The following is a 17,655-nucleotide window of genomic DNA, read 5'->3' on the forward strand; positions in this document are numbered from 1 at the left end:
GGGGATCATATTGGGTTTGTTTTATTATGCCTTTTTCCTCTTTAAAATGTATTATTGGCAAGAGGTTAAAGCTGTGTGTGTGGAACTAAAGTCCTGTGGGAGTTTCCGCACGAAGGCTTTATATGGTGGACGCGGGCATGACAAATGGCATCATGAAAAATGCAAGCGAGAAGCCCGAGTTAGACCTTTTCTCTTGGCTACGGCGAGAGAAGCTTCCGCTGGTAACGGCGCCGTTGAACGTTTTTTTTTTTTTTTGGCTTCCCCGTAGAAGGGGAACACATTAAAACGATTTCATCTCTGATAGCCAAAAATAAATGGTTATGATTCATGCCCAATGGCAGAATTCAACATCCAATCCAATTTTTATTCCTTCATGTTGCACATGTTTTATTTATGGTAATTTTAGGCTTAATATGACAGTTTTACAAATGTTGAGGTATTAGTAAATGTACTTTACATGTGGTTATATATGTTGTAAGCATTTCTGTTTTATGTCGAAATGTTTGAAGTTCATATCTGTTTGTGCAAGTTTTTTTTTTTTAAATCAAATGATATTTTAAACGATTTTTTAATGAGAATGCTGTGCTGTGCATGATACAAAACCCTCCAGGGGTTGAGAGCTAAGATGCAATGATGGAAAAATGAGGGTAGTGGTGGTACAGGGCGGGGAGGATGGGGGGGGGGTGTATTGGCTTGGAGTTAAAAAAGATGCTGAATGAGCAGGAATTCTAGCAGTCCCCCGGTGGGAAGCTATATCTCAAACACTACTCAGCTCATAATAGGCTATGAGAGGGGGCTGAAATATGATGAGAGAAAGGCAAATTCAAACAATGCTAAATCCTTAGTAATAGATATGACAGACTGTTATTTCATATCTAATAACATGACATGCAAAAGCCATTTTTTATAGTATTTGCATGCACAGGAACCAAATCGGATTTAAAAAATGTATATTCTTTATGTTTTAAGAGTTAACTGATTAAACTTCCAATCCATTTTGATTGCAATGGCTAGCACTCAAAAAGGGGGGGACCCAGTGGAAATAGATTTGATGAATCAAGAGGTTATTTTAAGGATATTGCAAAAATATATACATCCGGATTCTGTATGGGCAAATCCTTAAAATTGGACCACTCGGACTCGCAAAAATAAAAAAAATAAAAAAGATTGTGACCAGAACATCACTAACCGGTATATTTTCACTTTTAGTTTTGCTATTTCAAAAAGGAAATCATATCAGTTCCACTGTTGCAAACCTTATCGGACACAACACAATTCTGATTGGACAAAACCGAACCAGAAGGAAGTCTATTAAAAAAAAAATGAAGAGAAAAAAAATACACTGTTGACATTCTACTTGACCAATTTAGCCACTATTTGCCATACAGTCTTGCCCATGACCCTTGACCTTTCATGAATTAAATAGTTAATACCGTATGCAAAACTGGGCCGCAGGGTTCATGTTTGTCAATTTACAATTGGCTATTTCGAACTCTAAGATCATTAGTGGAGCAGGTCACTTTCATTACCATGAATAGCTATATTCTATCTAAATGTAAAATGGATTACAAGTCAAGAATGATTGTGTGCTTTTCTCGGACTCTTTCCTTAATTAGTTTGACTCAAAGAGCAAATGAATCCTAATGTTCTCTAAATGCCTCCTTTCTAATCTTTGATCAGGAAAGAAAGTGCTGCATACTTTACTGTGACAGGCAAAGCATCCAAATACCAATGGAGAATATCTCTGCACGGCAATAATTGGATTATCTCACACTGATATCATTACAGCCAGTGATTCACTCTGATCATTGATTACATTTTTCAATTTACTTCACCATTAATGCGAGTGGCCTGAATGAACAATCTTCCGAGGAGTTTACGGCTTCGTAAATAGCTTCCACACCACAAAAAAAGTACAATCATAGGCAAATATACAGTATATGTAAGTGTAAATCTAAAAATATATCTATATATGTATATAACCGGACCCCTGAACATCCCCACTCACAGTATTTTCATCACTATGAGTGACACTTTCCAACAAGCAATTAGTTTTGCATGAGTAGAGGAAAAATGAATATATTACAAAAAGGAAACTTGCCAGGACATGACAGTTAGAATGACAGAAATAATTATAGAAATCTCAAAAGTGTATGGGGTTTTTTTTTGTATTGGCATGCTCCTGTTGGCTATAATTTGGAGTGAAGGCATTTAACTCAGGTGTTTATTTCATTGCTATTTAAAGGGCCTGGATGTAATTAAAATATTTGCTCTGGTAAAGAAAAGGGAGATTTTGAATGTCATAACGGATTATTCTACTGTTTTAAATCTGCTTTTTGTAACACTGCTGAAATGTTGAATCAGACATATTTTGAAAAGCTAAAAAATACATAAAATTCCCATTCAGTACTTTACAATTGATAAACTTGATTGGATTATAATATATAGGTCTTAAAGAGACAGAGAAATCTTGTATAATAAACAAAAAAACACAAAAATTAGAGTTAAATAAAATTTTCGAAATGTGGACCAATAAAAAACTGGGCAGTAGGCCACAGTTGGCTTGCAGGCCATACTTTGTACACCCCTGGTTTACTTAATTAGCGGCCATGTTGCAAAGCATACACAAATTATGAATCTGTAGCCAAACCACATTGAAATATCATCCCAATTCATCCCCTTACTAAAATATAGCACCATCTACACTTTATATTTCCTTTTTACACTACATTATTTAACCATCAACATTGGCAAAAGAATCCTTGCCTTGGCTCATGACTTTTTTTTTTTTTTGCACCGTCCACAAGAAGTAAAACTGTCCAATGGCATAGTAGCCAATGGAGTTGAAAGACAGACACAAAGAGGTTTGCATTACCGGAAGGACAGAGAAGCGCGAGTAAATTAAGGCGGGCTGTAAAAAAGCAGAGAGCATAGCAAGATGGGCTTGCTTGGAGAATAAGAGCTTCCTTTTCTAATTCCACAGACCATTAAATTGTAATTTCAGAGCTTGATATATTTATGCATTAAAACATTATGGGAGCCTACCCAACCAATTACTATGCAGACGCAGCTTCTCACACTCCATAAGGATGTGGCACGATGATCATACGCTGAAAATATAGACACCAAATATCTCAGGTGAAACATTTTATAAAACATATTGTGCTGTGCCATACAAAGAATAATAAAATAATCTTGCATTGTACCGTTTCATTCATAAATTAAGTGTTTTTATCAAATCTATTTAGAATAGGCCTTAGGAATGTGGGGGTGCTGGAGCCTATTCCACCATGGACGGATTGACAGACAATTTTAGGCCACAAATAGACAAACAACCCTTGACAGGCACAATCTCATGAAGAATTCAGAAGAGAGGTGTCAAACATACGGCTTCTTCTACCTGATGTGGCCCCTGCGGTCAAAACCATGCCAATGAGTTTATAAGAAACCTCAAAATACCCCAAAAGCAACTAGAAGTAACCTGAAAATGGCCCAAAATCATCAGAAAGCGAGAAACACAGAGAAAGTAGCCTGTAAAACTCCCTAAATCAATAGCAAATGATCCAAAATTTACAGATAGTGAACTGTAAGTACCCTAAATTGACAAGGAATCTCACTTTCTGCCATTGAAAACGATGAAGGTCCAATTTACTTAAACCGCAGATGCTCATCTTTCACCTCCATCAATGGTGACCATTACCATTACCTTTTAAAGGCCAAAAATGAATACGTAAAGCCCAGGCTGGAACACTTGGTCGCAGAACTGCAAAGAGTTGTTGCTAACTAGTCACCCACTCAATTCCCGCTTAATATATATATATTTCCATATTGCATAGCCCAGTAATTTTACACCACCTAACACCGGCTATCCGTCTTTGATCGGGACACAAAATGGCAGCGCTGCATCGCCTGAGATGTCAGACAGCTGCCAATTAGATCAGCTCAGCCCCAGGCAACTGGAATTCAGCCTTGCAACGAACCACGAACACACACACACACACACAGTGTGCCTATGTAGAGGTTGCTGCCCATTGCAATCCACTGCTGGAGTGGCATGTTTCAAAACGGAATAAATATTGTCAAGTTGTTGTTTACCTCAAGTGACAAAGATTGGGAAAAATACACTGAAGAAATCTTGCTGGAGTTTCCGTCAAAAGTATAGTTTGTTCAAAAAAAAAATATATATATATATATATGCTCAGTAAAGCTAATTTGTATTTTTCTTAATTGCTTATTTTAAAACAAAACTGTACATGGAAGCAATAATCATGTTGATTATGCTTAACAAATCAATATATTTATCCCCATTGGCACCCCATATTCTAGATGTCAAACGTAAACAATGGTGTCAGACATTTCATCCATGTAATTGTGTGGTCCACGGCGCTAACGTTATACTCCGTTTAATCCCAGGCTAAAGATTTCTGCCACACTGGTTTACTTTGCCTTCTTTTCTCTTTTAGCTTGAAGCAAAATCTGCCACAAATGTGAGCAATGGCACAAGCAAAGAAGTGCACGCTATAATATTTTGTCACTCCATGTCCTACAGAAAGACTATCGCAATGTCTTCAAAAGTTATTCATTATTTCAATGTCTGGCTTTTGTCAAGTTATAAATTGTTAAATTACCCAACAAATGGAAAGAGTCAAAATGTAAGCCCATTTTTTTTCTCCCCTTTAGGCAAAACTTTTTAAATGAAACCGAATTCACAGTGTTACATTATCTGTGCCCAAATAATATGTTAGGGTGACCTTTCAGAGCCATTTTTAACTTGGAGAGCCTAAAGCCAGAGCGGTGAAGTGAGCCAGAGACAGGAATGTTATAAAGTCTTTTAATATCCGTCACCTAGCGTTAAGGTCTTCCCCCAGGCACTGCTCATTGAATCCCTGTTTGGCTGTATTTCAAAACCATGATCCAAGCTCTGCTCAAAAAGATGGCTTGGCCTTTTGTAAAAGAAAAGCCAATTACATTGGGGAATATAGCCTGATCCGGCACTATTTTGTCATTTTGTTTTGTAACAAAACGTTTTCTCGCTTAATGCAGACTTTCAATGGTGATTGTCATCACTAGGTTACATTACATTAGAAGGGTCATTAACATTATTGCTTATTTTTCCCAAGATCATAGAAAAAGCTTCACAGTTTCACAATTGGCGAAATCAAAAGAGAAATCAAACCTTTTTGTTGACTTTGTATTATAGTATCGTATATGCCTGTAACGAGATAGCAATTTCTACGACACAACGTGGCCTGCTGGTTGTCACTTTGTTATGGGTCACATAATTCTATTTTACGATTTGGCCAATACTGCCCCCCAATCGTAGCCAAGATCCAACTGAGAGAGAAAAAAACGTTGGGGGATCCCTACTGTAGGGCCTCAATGTGCATAAATCATCCTAGTCCGACCTGGGTAGAGACGTCCCCTCAATGGGTTGATAGAGTTGCTAAAAAAATCCTTCAACAAAAAAATGAGAACACTGGTCAATCAACAGAAAAAGGTGACAGAGTGTGAATCCTCCTAACAACAGAAGGGCAGGTGCAACATGAAAAGAAAGGGAGGAGTAGACCAAGAGATAGTAAATAGGAAAAGGCATGACTGGAAGAGAGAGGCTGGTGGATTAGTGTAAATCAGGTGAGAAGGTGGGGGAGGCATTAATATGTAATTTATTGATGAAGGATAGAATATGCGTACAGAGCGGACTCCAGAGTGGAGGCGAAGCAAATCCAAAGTGCCATGCAAGTCCCTGACGTTAGCATTATGCGCCTTTCCATTTATGCACTTCATACATACTAATACATTTTCTCTCCAAACACACACACGCACAGCAACCTGCATTGCTAGTCTGTTTAGCTAATAACATCTACAAGACATTGGAAACATCAACAAGACATGAAATACAAGATATATTAATCTATATACATGTATAGAGACAATATTGCAGCCAATAACTAAACTTTCTATGGGATTGCATTGGAGTAAGTAATGGCAGTCAGACTCAACTTTGAAAATTGTATTCCAAAAAGCCAATTAAGCATGAAAATACTGTTGCCATGTCATGTGGAATTGTAGGTTGCCATACATAAATTAAATTATAGCGATCCTATGTATGACTAGAAAATTGTATTGGTAATATGTAATAATATTAGTACTTTACATGCAAAACATATGTGACAAGGAATGCATCGCACTGCATCCAAGCATGTGAGAATAGTAAATGAAACTGGGGAATTTAAAGCAGCCATAAAGTGATAATAAAAAAAGAAATACTAGTCTGACTGTTGCGATTGTAAAGTTGAAACAAGCAGAGGTATATATGTGATGGTGGTTGTTTGTTTTCGTACATCACCGAGCTCCAGCATACGTATCTTTGGTCCTATTTTTTTGCAATCTTTCGTGCTAAAAGTATAGGGGACGGATCAAGGTCGTCATGAAAAAAAAAACGGGCCACGCCCTCCACCCACCCAACCAATCCCCATTACCATCTTTACCCATTGCTTTTACTATTCGCACTAACCTATTACATGTTCATTGACTTGAAGCCATGCAAAATAGTAAATTATCGCATTGTTCTAAGCGTGTTACTTACATTTACTGTAGATAGACTTAAATGGAAAAGGATAATGTGCTGTGGCAAGCCAAAAGGATGCAGGGGGGAACGTGGAGGTTGCTAATTGATTAGCCAGCGAGGGAAAGTCAGAAGCTTCATTTATCAAAGTGCTGTTGGGGGTGTAAACTCCATCACCCCTTTCAATTGATACACTCTGTTAGACCTTATCAGAGTCAGTGTGATCAAGTGTGCCCCGAGCCTATTGCACGCTGTTTACCGCTATCACCGAGAGGCCTAATGTGCACACGTCTTCATCGGAATCGCATTTACCAAAACGTGCCTCCAATGCAACGCACGTAACGTGCATGGATGGATGTGCATTTGTGGGGAGAAAAAAAAAATCAAACGCTTTAGGAGTCTATTTTTAAACACACAAAGGGTTGTGCAATTGCTGTGTGAGCGAGTGTCTGATTTTTTTTTCTTCACCAGGAGCTGTATTATTATACTCGCCCACACACACTACTCACAATAGCAACGTTAATATTAAATCCTTATGCAATAACAATGAGTTGCATTCACTTCCCGGATAGATTAAGGCATGTAGGTCGGTTATGTTACGTTTTAAATTGATGAGAATAGATTAGGAAAATAGTTCAGACTACATGATGCCACCTTACAGTCTTATGGGTCAAGAATAAACAATGTGATTAACTAGTAAATGTCAGGTTTTAATGCTTTCAGGTAGCTACGACTTTTACAAAAAGTCTAAACTAACAATGCCTCCCTCTCCTAAACAACAACAAAAGTTCCGAATCTCAAATGAGTCACGACAAAATCTGAATTAAAACAAGGACGAATAAAGTTAACTGAAAACGACACCCGAAAAATTGACAAGACTCCAAAGTTGCCCTATTTCACCTCAACAGGTGATTTCATTTTTTTAGTCCCAATCACACATATGTGTGCCCACCTACGCACACCATGTAGTTCTGCTGATGTGGTGTTGGCTTGGGGAAAACTATTACAGCTGAGTGGTGAGGCCAGTGTCATAAACTACATTAAACCACTCGAAGCTCCTTTTATAAAAGCTGACCTGGATAACATACTCTATATCACCACTTAATTCTCACCTCAGGTTAACTTTTCCCACAGTCGTTCCTGGCTTCACAGTCGAGACTTAAAACTCTAAAAATGACTGAGCATGAACTCCAGAGTTCACCATCTCAACCTCATAAATATTATGCACCACCTCACTGCATAAAATGACACGTGGCATTCAGGGTTAAAAATGTCCATTTAAATGAAAATTTGTTAAGTTAAATAGACATTCTCCTCTTATGTACTGTATGTTCCCTGCTGGTCAAATAAATGGATTCCTTCATTGTAAGCTTAAAAATTAGAATATTCATATTTATTCCCACAATGGTTGCAGGGGTGCTGGAGCCTATCCCAGCCAACTATGGGCAATAGGCCCGAGGACTCCTTGAATTGGGTTTTCCAGCCAATCACAGCTCACAAAGAGATGGACAACTAACTAATCATAGCGTGCATGTTTTGGGGATGTGAGAGGAAACTGGCCGGAGAAAACCCACGCAAGCCCGGGAGAACATACAAACTCCACACATTGAGGACCCACGTGGGATCAAACCCACGACCCCAGAAATGTAAAACTGACTCGCGACCTACTCAATCACCGGGCTGCCGCTCTGGGAACATTAACATTATAATTTCAGAAGTGGAAACTGCAATTTCTGGAGATATTGTGTGGGGATGCTTTGCTCTCCCTAGGGTGACTTCCTTTAGATTTCCAGTCACCTATACATTTTCAGGTCAATAAGTTGTTAACTCGTTGGCTGCCATTGACCACGTTAGATGGTCTATCCATTTCAAATAAATATTTGCCTCCCAATTTAAATTATTTTGGGTATTTATTGTTATCAGTGGTGGGAAATGCACTAATGTTGGTCATTTTCTTGTCAATTTTATCTTAACTGTAGGTCACCTTGTAATGATTTTGGGTCATTTTCTGCACATTAAAGGCAATACTTTCTTTTGCCAATAATTTCTATCAATGGTAGTGAAATATCCCAATCAAAATGGATTTAATGTGTATAGCTGTTAATGCTCTTTATAATCTCCTAATTTTAGACAGACAACACAATGCATAGTTAACTAGAAGACTTAAAAGTAGAATAGACTTCAAGGCACCAGGTGGTAAAAGAGCGAATTAAAAAGTCACGGACTGAGGGCCCAAATACAGAAGAATAAAGCAGTCCGAAAGACATTGGAGGAGAAGTCTATTTAAAGAAAAACGATTTCCCAGCGGTATAATTTGCTGATACAGATGATACAGTGATGAAGAGAGAGAGAGAGAGATACACGCACACACACAAACACACAATTAAAGAGAGAGAAATCCCCAATGGCAAGACTAAGAGTAAAAAATAAGGTAGAAAAACTAATTAACTGATGAAGTCCACAGTGGGCCCTCTTCTCTCTCTATCTCTCTCCATTGCTCGCTACACACACATAATTCTGCAAATTGGGAGTGTTCTGCCCCCTGTTGTTCACCCACACATGGAGTCATTCACGCTCAGCGAGTGTTGCGATCAAACAAGAAATATGAAACAGTTGGCTGACAATCGCTATTGTCAAAAAACGTAATTACTATGATGCATGGCACGCATGTACGTGCGAGATGTGCAGACTGAATGCAGAGTCATGGCTGCATTCCGTCAAATCAGTCACACTCGCTTGCCAGCATAATCCCCACAATTTCTTGTCGTACAATATATTGTCATTCACTCCATCACCTGTTCGCAGGAACGAAGATGTATAATAAAGAGAATAAGAACAACATATAAATATGTCATGAAGCTGTTCAGGGACACCTATTCAAAACTCTCTTATTACCATATGAACGTTATATAACAGTTAAGGCCATTAACCAAGTCTAAGGCAAGTAAGTGACAAAAAAAATGTAATATTAGCAATTATTATTGTATAGATTTTTCAAATTATGAATCATTATTGCATGTTTTAATATGTTGATACAATTTTAAATTGCTAATTAAACTAAAATGCATAAAAGAACTCCACTGGTTTTGGCCCCGGGTGACCTTGCAAAGTATTTTTATTATATTTTTTATTTTTTTTTAATATTTGACCAATTCCAAGACACTGACAGCATAAGACATCCAAAACATATGAAGTCTGGCTGTGAATGCTTATGTTTGAGTACTATTAATGGTGCCAATGCATTTAATTAGTGCTCTGTGTGTGTTAAAAAATGAATAATTTGTACAAGGGCGTTGTAATCAAAGAGGGGGGTGTGTAATTTCAACCCAAAGACCTCCCACTGCCTCCCCTAATAGGGACCATACAAGAAGTTTTCAAATCTGGAAATAAAATAAATAAAAGCAATGAAGGCCACTCGGGAAATCATCACGGAGCAGGAGGTAAGAAACTGATATTGAATTTTGAATATGATTGGAGAACTTATTTACATAGCTCACCTTGGAAAAATGCTTATTTATAAATGAAAGCATATTCCATTTTGTGGGTTAGTTTTATGGGATGCCCCCACTCTAATAATACACAGATTTGATGGAATAAAAATAGAATGGGGAACAAAATATGTTACTTGCAAATTACATACGGGTTATCAAGAGCTTTATATAAATTTAGCTTGCAACTCCTAGACAATTTTACCAAAAATAATAAATATATATTTATATATTTTTTTTCTTTAATCACATAAAATATGATTGTCTCCTCCACAAGGATTATTGCCTCATCTAGTGGCAACTGTCAGTTACGGCATGTGTTTTAGTTTAACTAGTAGACTATATATAAATACAAAACTTGATGATATCACATTCTTCCATTATCAATTGAAAATCAAACTCTAAATACCATTGATATTGCTTTCACGGATCCAATATATAAACATATAAACACTAAGTGTTCACCACTCTCTGGAAATATTTGCCTTTTTGCTTTACTATTTCTCTCTTAGTCCAACAAAGGTACGTCTTTCTGAAGTATAGTATTGAAATGCATGGACATTAATATGCAAAAGAGGTTTTAGTTAATAAATCCATTTTAAATAACAACCTTCCTATCAGTACTTACTATTGTGATTGCTTAAAACAGCTCCTTTTTTGTCTGTGTCCAAGGAACACCAAGACAGCACATTGGCCTTGATTGGACCAACCTATGTAATCAACAGCATTTATCAAACTTCAAGACCCTTAATTTAGCCATTTATCACACGGCTTGGGCTGCCTGATTGGAATTATAAACTCTCATCCTTCTCGCCACTCTGGCTGACTCTGAATGAGGAGTCTAATTGAATAAGTAGAATCGCTACCTTGACTGATGACGGTTCTTACGTGAACTGCTAAAACAGCTTTTCCCATAGAAAATGCAAGCGATAGATGTGCTTATTACTTCTGCTCGGGGGCATTTTATGGCTGCAATCCTCTGCGAGGTCTAGAGAGACAGAACCATTTCTTTGACCGAGTCGTCGCATCTGATCTAGTCGATAACAGTAGCCTGATGGCCTAGTGTTAATATGGTATGCTGTGTTGAGTTTCCACTTACCTTATGAACACAGGACTTACCTGTCGACTCCAAATGTGAAAGGAAATCACTGCATTATTGCTCTTAACTCCAAATTAGGTTTGCATGGTTGAAAGTCAATATTTACAGTTGTGGTGCACGTGTAATGAAAATTAACTCATTACTCCATTTTTTGGGGCATAAATTTGAAATTCTGATATGGCAATTTAATGGCACAAACCACTAACAACAACATTCCAAAAGGGATGCCAAATTTAAAAAAAAATGCATATTCACTGTCTAATTATTTATCTTCATCAATTATTCACCTTACCTTTTTGCTGTGGGATGCTGAAAAGAAGACTTCAGTTTTGTCCAAATTCCGGTCTTTTCAGGTATGTTGTGGTTTTTGGGGAGGGGTCAGCAATGAGACCAATCCATGCTCCATATGTTGGAAATTGCTGGAAAATATATAGAATAGATAAGCCTAAAAATATGAGGGCAGAGTGCATGGATTGACAAGAGGACCAATTCCATAATGCATGCAAAATATGTGGGGAAATCCATTAATTTGAAGAAAATGCCCCAAAATACAAAGATTAAACAACACAATATTGTAATGACCAAAAATAGCCACTAAAATTCCCTATTTGGGGGTTAAAGGACTAAAAGTGTTGAAATAATAAATGAACTTAAATAACCAAAAATAGTCACTTGACCTACAAAAGGGTCAAATGTCTCGAAAGTCAATTTATGTATAGCCGCATACTGTAGTGACCACTTTCCCTAAAATGGTTAAACGGCAATGGCATGAGCAAATGCAGTTATCATTATTATTACAATAAACGTTTTGGGATATGACATACATACGTCACCTGCTTCCAGAAAGGCTTCGTTCTACCCTGCCTGCTTAATTTTTGACGCACTTATCTTTGAAAGAAATTCTCTCCAGCGTTATCTTCATTTCCTTTCTGATCCTCCGACTCTTTGTTTTGGGCTATTCATGCTTCCAATCCTTCCCCTATTTTTACTTGACCCGTCTTCCCCTCAATCAGGGCTTTCTGGCAATCCATTCTTTCACTATTCCATCTCTCTCCTCCCTATCTCGGTCTCAATGTGCAATGTATGCATACTCTGATTAAATTGGGATTAGCCAGGCTACGGAATAGATACGTGAAGCTCGGCGGAGAATAATGATAAGATTGTCAAATGTTGTAAGCGTGCAAGAGGAAAAATGAGTACAGAAAAATATAGCCATGACGTGGCCATTGTATTACTATTTGACCATAAAAGTGCATACATGATAGTGTATATATTAAGTTGGCAACTAACAATTCATTTTTTTAATAACCCATTCATGGACCATTATGATTACAGGTCAAGTGAACATTTTGCTCATAAAAAACATTCTGGATTATCAATTATTATTTCTCTATTTCTATTATTTTTCAAAATGATACATTTATACATTTTTTTTTAAATGCAAAAAGTATTTTTTCCTCTCATCATACTAAGTTAAATGAAGGAAAATGATAAATGTTACAAAATAAATCGATTAGTACTGCACGAGTCTGTAAAATGTCAGAAAATAGGCCAAATTTTGGAAAACTACAAGTTAAAAAAGAACAAAAAAAGAATGTAATGGCAACCAAGATTTTGAAAATATAGGAATTTTTGTTCTACATGACAAAACGGGCAATACGATCCAACCCAGTCAGACATGAAACCTATATAACTAAAAGAAATTCCACTATTAATACAAAAAAAAACCCAGCAGCAGGGCGTTCCTTTCACAACACATGCTTGCATCCAGTCCGTCACGCTGTGCTGGAGTAGCTCTCTGCTAAACAGGCTGAACGCTTCCTGGTCATTTCATCAGATGGGAAACAGCACGTTGTGACTGCGCCCATATATCAGGTCCAAATGAGATGTCAGGGGTCAACTGCAGCGCGGCACATCGCCCTTTCTCCAAAGGCTGCCTATTTGTCACCACAAATGAGGAAAACAGCATCCTCTGGGGTCCTTGACACACTCACGCAAACACGCACACACAATCAGAACCACTAATTAGGCAGCCCACACATGGCTGAGCGTGCGCTATAAGCAAACTCCCTTATGCCAATGAGCATGCACACACACACATATATACACACACACACACACCAATTTTGGGCTTCAGGGAGATTTTATGAAAGGCAAATTTCTGTAAATCCTTTTGAACTAAATGTGTTCCTCAATCTGTCTTTATATTTTTGGCCAGTGTTTGCTTAAAATATAGCCAATAAAGCCCATAACAATATTCTGATGTTAAATTTTCACAAATATTAAATCAATATGTAATAATATATATACATACATTTGGTATACTTAGTGGCTGTTTATCAAAAATCTAAATCATAACCCTTTATTGTTATCATACACAGATGCCAATTTCATTATACGCAGATGTGTATGATGACAATAAAGGCTTATGATTTGGATTTTTAATAAACAGCCAAAAAGTATACCAAATATATGTATCTATCTTGTTTGCAGATGTCCTCCTACCGCCAGTATTCATCTATTTGAGGCACTTTTGCAATGTTGCGTACTCCAAAACATCAATTTTAGTTTCTTTCGAAATATCCTTGTACTTCCAGATGACTATCTTTAGGTTTGTAGATCTTAATCATTTTAACTAGCAATAAAAACATTCTAAAATAGTGACATTTTCTCCCGCTGATTCCAACCCTCTAAAAAGCACGTGAATGATAAACGCATGTAAAATACATATGGGGATTATCTGGTACTTTGATGGTGCACATATTCCCACCAAGGATGTCTGCTTGAAGTGGCACTATGGTGGATTTAACGGTGTTAGCATCAACATCTTAAGACAGATCGTGAATTTCAACTGAGTATAAATAGCTTGGTATCAGCAGTGGTCTTTCCTGGCAGAGACACTGAGCTTCTGCGCGCATCATCGCAAAACCTTTGATGTGCACAACCATTTTGCATGCTGCTGATCCCTTTCCTCCCTCTCGCCTTCTGTACACAAACACATGCATGAGTACACACGGCGCATCACACACAGGGAACGTTAGACTTGAGGTAGATGTCCAAGTTATCTAATGCTTTCTCTGAATGTTGTGCTGCCAAACTCCATCTGGTTTGAACCGCTTCCTAATGAAGAAAAAGCCAGGATGCAAAAATCAATCGTGGGAAAAGCCACAAACCGGATGAAAGGCTGAACGGCTTCTGTTAGTGTATCCATCAGTACTCTTCGTTTCATCTTGACTCATTTTGAAATGAGATGTTGAACGTTTTAAGGAGAAAAAGAAACAAAAATAATATCTTGCTTCTCTTACTTCAATAGTTTATTTTCTGTTTTCTTAATTTTTCCATAAAAAGAAACATGAGGACTCAAATAGATATGGAGAACCTTATTTTTGGGTTTCTGCGCAAAGTAAAGAGACCATATTTTAGTTATTTGGGGACTGGGCATGCGTCAATATTTGCCTTAGAATGTTTGATAGGGAGTATTTTTTGAATAGCAATTGGGTCCAAACTTTTTTTAAAACATAAAAGGTATTAACTAGTTAGTAGCAAAATCCATATTTACTTTAATTAAATTGGACATTGAACACTGTCAATGGAATGGATGTGTCTATAACTGTCAATGGCAATTGCAAAATATTGTCAAAAATACTATTTTAGAATGTGGGTGGTTTAATTTAAATTTTCTCTTTAGTTAGGAATTCACCTCACTTTGTGATTTTCAAGTAGGCTCATTTTAAATAGTAGGGATTTAGTATTCAGAAGCATTATGAGCAATAAAACGCTTCCGCTGTGTTTTGGGATGTGATTAGAGAAGTCCAGTGGGAGGATCCAGCTGTTATCTGATCGCATTTTAACCGGCTCACTTTACCTCTCCAATCGCCGTATAATATCTTTTCAGGTTAAGACCAGTGATCTTGGCTATCACTTTGATATCCTAAGGAGCTCACTGGGGCCCATATTGCTTCACTGCTGATTATTTTCTATGTCTACTTACGTACGTCTGGATTTCCATTTCGATTAAAGTATCACAACATGGCTGTACAAGAATTAGCGACACAGTAATACCTCGACAAAATACCTTTGCAGATCGACTATCACGGATACACCACATCGCGGCTTTGTCTGTCCAAATATGAAAAGTTTATGGTATGGGAACAATAAGACAAACATGAAATAAGGAAAAAATACAAGTCACAATTGGAGAGTATTTCACTGGCCACTAGAGGGGACATTTCTACCTTTGGGAGTTAAATAATAGTACAGATAGGGTTTTCAAAATCCAAATAATATTAAATAGACACCATAAAAGCACTGTCCATACATTGCGGTTATTTACATATTGCAGTAGGTCTTGGAACCTCTTAACTGCGATAAACGAGGTATTACTGTACATTTTTGAGGAAATTAATTATTCGAAGCAATGTATGTGGCTGTGATTACCATTTAGTCTATTTTAATTTTAAATTGAAACTTTTTTAATAGTTTCCAGTATAACAACAGTGACATGCATGTTCCAAAAAAAACAATTGCTACCTACAAAAAAATGGAAAAATCTAAATAAGCCCTCGTGAATCACGTTAAACGTAAATCAGGACGGCGGCTTAGGCGATGAAAGCATTAGATGCTACTTTTATAGCACCAGAAGATAACACTCTTGCATGTCTATTAATGCAAGTCTATTCTAAAAAAGCCCAGATCTAAGCAAATCCATCTTAGCAGACATACTGATAGCAGCGCACAGTTCGCTCATGTTCAAGCACATATGCAAAGACACACGGTCTTGTTAGCATTCTCTTCTGTATCCCACCCGCTGACATTGCTATTGATTACACCACGGACCCGAATGACCCTGCACAGTGAGGAAAGCAACATAAATGCATAATTTCTTCTTCACTTAAAAGGCTGACCCTGAGGAGTGTCAGAGGTTTTCAACCAGGAAAACGTCAACTTAGTGGGGAACTAGGAAAATAATTACACATTATTATAATAATTAAACATTATTCATGCTTAAAAGGGTTCAAATAAAAATCGTAACCTCAAGCATTCAAAAGTAATGGAAAAACTTTCATCTAACAACTTGCAGGGAAATCTCAAGGGTTGTTTGTTTTTCATCCTCTGCACAAAGCCTCATTTTTGATTAACTATTAAAATTGGTAATTACATATTCTCCTTCATTACACACAGCCAAAGTGTAACAAAATGATCAAATCTAGTGGTCTAAAATAACCAGCGCCAATTTATGAAAGCTATGAGTTACATTTCACAATTGCTTTTTGCAGATTTTAGTTGCTTATTTGCCTAAACATATTTTCCCCGGATACAAAAATGGGATCGTTCTATTGGTTGGGGGGAAAAAATATATATTTCTAGACACCTATTGTCAGAGGCATAACTAGATCATTCTTCTGTCTGAAAAAAAAATCATGTGTGATAGGAATGTAAATCTGCTGGAGTGACTTGCTAAGTCAAAGGAGAAAATGTAAAAGATAAATATATGTAAAAAAAAAATGGGCTTTGGGAGCAACCTGACAAGGTAACATAAAAGTAAGAAGTATCCTTGCAGATTTTGTTCTATTAGCAGTTGTAATGCAGGATTTAAAATAAAGAAAAATTCAATGATATATCACAATGCATGATGTGAAATAAATAGATATTTATACTGTAATCTAAACAACCTTTATGTGGCAGTTACAATATTCTTTGCACAATACAATACAATTCCTACTTGCACAATCATAAAAGAAATGTTTGCACAAATTTATTTCATCAATATAAACTGAAGAGGGAAAAAAAATCCCCAAACCAGCAATGCATCAAAAAAGAACTAATATAGTATAACATTTTGCAAACATTTGTGCATTTTATGCGTAATTGTTGATTGGGTTGCGATGTTATGTTTGGTTAAAAAAAAACCAAACTCTTAGGACATAATTGTGATTAAGCACACCTGTATGGCATGACTATGTGATGCAGTCATTAAAAGAATACCTAAGCAGGCTTTATTGGCGTTTAATGTAATAAATGCACTCACCTGATATTGTTGTTATTATTATTATTATTAAGAAGCCACTTCCAGGGAGGGGGGCTTCAGACGCCACGACCACCACGAATCCTGCACGCTCCCTGCGTCTCACTAATCAGCCGTCACAATAAAGTTCACAAGCTGCACTGTGACCGTGTAAACGGAAACTGACTATACTCCCTTCAAAATAAAGGAGGGATGGCTGGCCACAGATCCAGGGTATCCAAACTGGAACAGTTTCAATGTAAAACATGAGAAATTAGTGTACTCTAAATAGGGTTTATTCAGAGAATGCAAAAAAAGAACAAAGAATACTGATACAAAATATGACTGACTAGATATGCTATGTAATATAAGTAGCTTTGCAATCACTATGTGACTATATACTCTTACCATTTTGACAGGCAAGGTGCATTTTATTATTCATTTCAATTAATCGCTCCAAATGTAACCTCATAACATTTTTAAAATGAGTGACATGTCC

The sequence above is a fragment of the Stigmatopora nigra genome, chromosome 15 (assembly GCF_051989575.1).
Source record: "Stigmatopora nigra isolate UIUO_SnigA chromosome 15, RoL_Snig_1.1, whole genome shotgun sequence".
NCBI classification, from domain to species: Eukaryota; Metazoa; Chordata; class Actinopteri; order Syngnathiformes; family Syngnathidae; genus Stigmatopora; species Stigmatopora nigra.